Source organism: Coenobita brevimanus, chromosome 40, assembly GCF_032717465.1.
Source record: "Coenobita brevimanus isolate Jiangsu-jjx chromosome 40, ASM3271746v2, whole genome shotgun sequence".
Taxonomy (NCBI): domain Eukaryota; kingdom Metazoa; phylum Arthropoda; class Malacostraca; order Decapoda; family Coenobitidae; genus Coenobita; species Coenobita brevimanus.
The window spans coordinates 7,836,635-7,844,177 of record NC_136993.1 but is presented as its reverse complement, the minus strand read 5'-3'; the positions used below and the strand labels follow the sequence as shown (position 1 = coordinate 7,844,177).

The window sequence follows — 7,543 nt, the reverse complement described above, 5'->3', positions numbered from 1 at the left end:
TGTGGGCAGAGGCGTGCACCCGTATTCAACAACAGCTGCACAAGGATCTCCTCCACCTGGCTTGTTGGCGTCACATTTTTGAGATCCTTGTTCAAAGGGCCTTGTCCATTTGCCTTGGACCGTCCTCTAGTCCCGACATTCACATATTCAAGCAGATCAAAGCCCAGTGGAATGCTATTGACGTAACACGTCTTCAGACCTTAAATGACAATGAGGAAATGTTGGTGACTGATAGTGAGCAATGTGATGAGCTCATAGCATTTTGTAAGAAACAGTTGCAAGAAAGCCAACCTCGAGATTATTATCGAAAACTGCTAGAACTGTCCACTATTGTCTTGGGGGTGTACCGCCCCGTGGAACACGGTTGCAGCGCCCTGGTGCTTGCCACCATGCCAGATTGATGGCTAAAGTTATATACAGCATCAAATTCTATCTTTTCCATCATCAGATAAGCATCACACTGAAGCAAGGCCTATAACGGAAACGGTTTGTTGTGTTCATCATGAAGCAATACCTGAAATCATGGTTCATGACAAAAAAAAAAAAAAAAAAAAAAAAAAAAAACTCTAGCTCCAGCAAATGATCTGAGACTTCTTCAGGAATTGTCACTGTATCCTGATAAGGAAATTTCACAAGTCTGTTTGAAAGCATTTGGTCGTCGCATGTGGTATTTGTCAGAGCAATTAGTTGGAGTAGCCTTTTTTTTATCCAACTGTTGACCCTAAAGAGAAGCGAAAAATGTTCATGGCTCTTAATGAAGAAGGAAGCAAAGATCGACTAAAGAGAGCAACAGTTGAACTTGAGGCGACAGCACTGAATCAGAAAACAATTTCAGGTTTTGTGACCAGTAACACCAAGATCTTCACACTGCTTGGTCCTCCTCATTCATTCCTAGAACTAGACCTATTAACAGGGAAAGTCGTCAGGATTACAAGGAAGCTGAGCGCATCGACCAGGGGCTACAGATAACAAATGTTTTTGCTGAAAGTGAAGTGACAGAGGGGTAGCACTGATTCAAGATTTTAATCCAGTGTTGACAAAGAACGGCAGTTTCTTCTCCAGGTCGTTGATCAACATAGGCAAATGTATCCAGATGCGAAGAAGGCTACAGCTGGCAGCAATTACAAGCCATAAAATTTGGCAAAAATGAGTGGGAGCTGGATTTCCATGATATCATCCCCCAGGGAGGGGGGGACTAGGAAACCCAATAGCAAATTAACCCTTTGAGATTCAAAATGACTGTTTCGATCGTCATTTCAAATCCAACCTCAGAGATAAGGATGACGCTTTTAATCGTCATTTTAAGAAACTTTTGTAAAATATTCACCATAAATCGCATTTACGCATCATAACAGAGGCTCGAGCATGATGTCACGGAATGGTTGCTCTATGTGTGGCGATACTGAACAGCTGGTCCGACCAGTTAGGCCAATGTAGTTTGCCATCAACCCATTCTTATAATGCTAATGGAGGTTGTCATTGTCTTACAATGTGTAAGAAAATCCTCAGGTGGTAAACACGGATACGATGGATACCAAGCAGACAAGTAGCACTTTGATGTCCATTTTATCTTGTGGATAATTAATGCTTTGCTGCTTTGAGACCTTTGTTTGAGTAATATATCCATTGCTATCAATTATTGATTATACACATGAAGCTACTTGAGTTATAATAAATTTGGAGAGAGAGAGAGAGAGAGAGAGAGAGAGAGAGAGAGAGAGAGAGAGAGAGAGAGAGAGATTGTGGGAGAAAAAATCAGGTTTACCAACCATAACGCTTACTCACAGCTTTTGTGCCAATGCTAGTTGCGGAGAGTATCGAAGCAGTGGGTGTAGTCACCAAACTTTCCACCTGGGCCACTTAGCCGCGAGAGGTGGGTAACGGGTGCTGGCAACAGTGTATCTGTCTGTTCGTGTGTACATGCTGAACGAAAGTTCAGATCATCAGCTGTCCGTCCGTAGTGAACCTCCAACAGAGTCAGAGTTCATCCCATAGATGGCTGGGTACAGAGTTGAGTAGGGTGAAAGATGTCTCAGGTGTAAGGTGGCTCTCCATCGGCTCAGTCAGTTACATGAAACTGGTCGCACGGAAAATTGTTGCGTAAAACAGGTCGTGCTGACCAAGGCCAAATAATTATGACTATATTACTTTTATAATAAGGTAATATATAAAATATTGTGATATAAATATATCCATCCATCCATCCATCCATTGCCAGACGCCATGTATCCCAGACAGGGTGGCCAAGGGCTCAGAGTTAACTGTTTTACAGAGAGGGGCACTAATCCTCCACCAACCCCACTTGACGTAGGGATGCCAACAGCATCTGGTGTTCCCAGGCGGTCACCCATCCAAGTACTAACCAGACCCAAAGTTGCTTAACTTCGCTGATCGAACGGGAAGCGGTGTACTCAACGTGGTATATATAATGAAGTAGGTAAGGTGCTGGGAGGAATGAAAAAAGTGTTTAGATGTCGTTCGCTTAGAATGGATATAAAGAGAAAGCTGTATGAGGGTGTTGTGGTACCGACTGCGTTATATAGGGCTGAATCATGGAATATGGATGTAGCAGAGAGGAAAAGTTTGAATGTAATGGAGATGAAGTGTTTGAGGAGTATGTGTGGAGTGACGCGTATGGATCAAGTGCGAAATGATGAAGTGCGAAGGAGAACTGGAGTTGATCAGGAGATGGCTGGTAGAGCTGAGCAGAGGGTGTTGCGATGGTTTGGGCATATGGAGAGAATGGATATTGAGCGGTTGGTGAAAAAGATAACTAGATCTGATGTGAGAGGTGTGAGGCTGAGAGGAAGACCACGAATAGGATGGATGGACAGTGTGAAGAGAGCGCTGGATGCGAGAGGGATGTCTGTTGAGCAAGGAAGAGTGGCTGTGCGTGGCAGAAATAAATGGATAAGAAATTGTGAATGAATAAATGATGACGCAACCCAAAGGGGATAATATCCCGCATTTGGTCTGATCAGCTAGTCAGGCCAGGTGCGGGTAAGGGGATGGGTCTATTATGATGTGGCAGGGGTAAACCAGCTCTGCTGTTGGGTCCTGCTGCGGATGTCACTGATTGCACTGCGCAGTTGACCCTTGTGCAGTGTGGTGCAGTGAGGATCTGTCCCTTCTCCCCTTTGGGGCTAAGATGCGAATGAATGTGTTTGAATGGATGAGTAAATGGGGAGTGTGTCGTCCTGTCTTGGCTACCTCCCTTTCCTTGGGGGAAGCAGCCTAAGTATATAGATAGATAGATTATATATAATACAATAATATGTATTATACTTATTTGGCCTTGGTCAGTGCAACCTGTGGCACGCAACAATTCCATGCGACCATGTCCTGCAACTGGTCAAGCCGGTGAGAGAGCTGCTTAAGGGGGGAGCTTGGCAAGGTGAAGGCCAGGGCAGGCGCCGGACGGGTAGGGGGGGGGGGATTACGTTATTCATATCGCCAGTGATAACAATTGCCGAACTAGGTTTTGAGATCCATTAGCATTCCACTAAATATTTGCATTCTTAACAATACTAAACATATTATTTTCTATGTTGTTTTTACTTTGTTACCATAACATCTTAATGCACTGTATGCTGGAATCGCTCCAAGCTCTCTCTCTCTCTCTCTCTCTCTCTCTCTCTCTCTCTCCTTATATCAGTAATTCCATTTCATAGGGTTATCACTTGATACCATTATCCGTATAGTATGAAGAGGAATGCATTTACCTAACATCTAAGTCCAGTTACAAGTAAGATTACCTGCCATAGAGGAGTAGACTGTAGCACCAGTCGAGCAGGGCAGTACTCCCGAGGTGGATGGAAAGCTGATGACAGGGAGTGCTGGAGCTCCCGTTTCATCAGCCCTCAGGACTAGTTCCTGGCCATCCCCCTTTGCTGAACTTTTTCAGTGTCTCAGTTACACAGAGAGTAGGCCAGCATGCTCTCCAGTACAAATTTCTCTAACTATCTTCACCAAACTACATGCACAGTACACACTACACTTCCTATTCAAAAATCAACAAAAATGGCGTCTATTAATCAAGCCTCGGAGTCCCCAGGGGGGGGGGGACCATAAATGCCGCCGCCATCTGCCCCTCTCCCGGTGACGACTCGAGGTGCCTGGAACCACTGTCTGACTCTCTTCTTCATTTCTGCAACATTCGCGGCCTTTCATCTAACTTTCGCTCTGTTGAGTACCACCTCTCCTCCTCTAAACCTCACCTTCTTTTTCTGACGGAGACTCAGCTGTCTGAGGCAACTGACAGCAAACCCTTTTCTGTATCCTCCTACTTCCTCTATACTCATTTCAAAGCCAAAGGTGGCTGTTGTGTATACATACGCAACGACTTATCTTGCTCTCGTGTTCCTGAACTTGATTCTTCTGAATTCTCCACACTCTGGCTTCGGCTTTCCTGTCATTCTCTGACTAAATATATCTGTGCTGTTTACTTATCCCCTAATTCTACTGACTATCAAAAATTCTTCGACTATCTTACTTCTACGATGGAACACATTCTGTCCATTTCTCCTTTCTCTGAAATCTCCATTCTTGGAGATTTCAATGTTCACCACCACCTTTGGCTCTCCTCTCCTTTCACGGATCCACATGGTGAACAAGTCTACATCTTTCTATCCTTAATGACCTAGAGCAGCTTGTACAGCACCCGACCCGTATCCCTGACCGCCTTGGAGAGAGCTCCAACATACTTGACCTCTTCCTCACAACTAATCCTTCTGCTTACTCTGTTAATCTTTTCTCTCCGTTGGGCTCCTCCGATCACAACCTTATTACCTTAACCTGTCCTATCACTCCGGTACGGCCTGTGGACCCTCCAGGGAAACGTCGTCTGTGGCATTTTGGAGCCGCGAACTGGGAGGCCCTCAGGCAGTACTTCTTTGATTTTCCCTGGAATGATTATTGCTTCCATGGTCATGAGCCATCTGAGTGTGCCTTGTGCATTACGGAGGTTATTCTCTCGGGCATGGAAGCATACATTCCTTTCTCATATCCTTTGACTAATGCAAGAAAGCCTTGGTTTAATCACGCTTGTTCTAATGCTGTCCGCAACAAGGAGAAGGCCTACAAAAGGTACCGGAGCCAACCCACCCCTGAATCACATCATCTTTACGTTTCTGCCCGGAATCGAGCTAAGTCTGTTCTTCGCTCTGCTAAAAATAATTTCATCCATACTAAATGCTCTCAACTCTCCAACTCGAATTCTTCCCGCTCCTTCTGGCACCTTGCCAAAAATCTTTCTAACAACTTTACCTCATCATCCTTCCCTCCTCTTTTCTACTCTGATGGTTCTGTAGCTATTTCTTCTACTGATAAAGCAGATCTCTTTGCACAGACTTTCTCCTCCAATTCCACCTTAGACGATTCCGGTGCTGTTCCTCCATCACTTCTCCCCTCTGACTTCCTCATGGCTAACATTAAAATTTCTTCAGTTGATGTATTTTCTGCCATCACTGGCCTCAGTACTAACAAGGCATATGGGCCTGATGGGGTCCCTCCTGTTGTTCTCAAGAACTGTGCTTCTGTGCTTACACCCTGCCTAGGCAAACTCTTTCGCCTTTGTCTGTCAACTTGTACCTTTCCTTCTTGCTGGAAGTTTGCTCTCATTCAGCCAGTCCCAAAGAAGGAGTGACCACTCCCAACCCTCCAACTATCGTCCAATTGCTTTAACGTCCTGTATTTCAAAAGTTTTCGAGTCAATTCTTAATAGAAAAATTTTAAGACATCTTTCCTATCACAACCTTCTTTCCGATCGTCAGTATGGGTTCCGTCAGGGACGCTCCACTGGCGATCTTCTCACCTACCTTTCAGACTCCTGGTCATCCTCCTTTCGGGACTTTGGCAGAAAGCTTTGACATTGCACTTGACATCTCAAAGGCTTTCGATCGAGTCTGGCATAAATCTTTAATTTCCAAACTGCCCTCCTACGGTTTCTATCCTTCTATCTGTGCCTTCATCGCTAGCTTCCTTTCTGGTCGTTCTATAGCCGCTGTTGTAGACGGCCATCGTTCTTCTCCTAGATCTATCAACAGTGGTGTTCCTCAGGGCTCTGTCCTATCACCAACTCTCTTCCTTTTATTCATCAATGATCTTCTAAGCTGTACATCTAACCCTATCCACTCATACGCTGATGACTCCACCCTTCACCTTTCCATTCGGTTCCCGCAACGCCCATCTCAACAGTTACTTCAAGAAACAAGGGATGAGGCTATGGCACACCTAATGTCTGACTTGGCTCATATCGCTGACTGGGGTAAAAATAATATGGTTGTCTTTAATGCATCTAAGACTCAGTTCTTACACCTATCAACCTGACAAAATCTTTCACAGGTATACCCATTAATGTTTAATAATATTCAGCTTAATCCTGCATTATCCTTGAACATGCTTGGGGTTTCATTTACTCAGGACTTATCTTGGAAAGATCATATTACATCTCTTGTAAAATCTGCTTCCAAGAGATTGGGTGTGCTAAGCCGACTCCGCTCTTTCTTTACCCCTGCACAATTGTTGACTCTATACAGAGGTTTTATCCGCCCCTGTGTGGAGTACAACTCTCATGTGTGGGGAGGCTCCCCACATACAGCTCTTCTCAATAGGGTGGAGTCAAAGTTTTTTCGTCTCATTAACTCTCCTCCTCTTACTGACTCCCTTCAACCTCTGTCTCTTCGCCGCACTGTTGCATCTTTATCTCTTTTCTATCGCTACTTTAATGGTCACTGCTCCTCTGAACTGTCTGCTTGCATTCCTCCACCTCTACGACGGGCGCGTAGCACCCGTCTGGCAGCAAACTCTCATCCCTTTTCTGTCCAACTCTCTAATGCAAGAGTTAACCGTTACTCCCAGTCTTTCATTTATGCAACAGGTCAGCTCTGGAACTGTCTCCCTCTATCTGTATTTCCTGCTGCCTATGATCTCCAGTCTTTCAAACGCATTGTGTCCAGGCATCTCAAAATGATCGGATCTTGAATTTGGCTCTCTATTGTATTTTGTTTTTCTCTTGGAGGGAACTGTTACTGCGGGCCATGGCCTTTGGTTCCTTCTTCCTCGCATAAAAAAAAAAATAAAATAAACATTAGGATGGTGTTCAGAAACTGTTAACGATTGCTTATTTCCTCGTTGGTAGTGCTTCAGGTAGATGTTTTTATGTGTTTTGTGGTGCACCACGAAGAGGTAGGAGGATAAAACAGCCTACTGTCATCTTAGCAGGCAAAGAGTTTATGGATATTGTTGTCGAATGTGGCTATTATAATATCAGCTATGATAATGATTTACAGTATTATATTTCATATGACTATGGTCATTACAGCACATTTTTAGAGTCCATTCTTCTAACGAATGACTGGATTACACATTACAAGGAAAACTGATTGTGGGTGGTGCCGCTTATGTGTGAGATCACACATTTACACGCTCATCGATTATTCACCGAACAACATTACCTCACATTATAGCAAGATGAAGGCTCCACCTCTCCATCACAGTATGTAAAAGCTTCCAGTCATTTTAAGCACAAATGCTCTTGATTCAT

General features: G+C 44.3%; 1 pseudogene; it reads right to left on the bottom strand.

The window, feature by feature from the left end:
• Window positions 1-2,314: 2,314 nt before the first annotated feature.
• Window positions 2,315-2,433, bottom strand: LOC145397305 (5S ribosomal RNA; annotated as a pseudogene).
• Window positions 2,434-7,543: the final 5,110 nt, after the last annotated feature.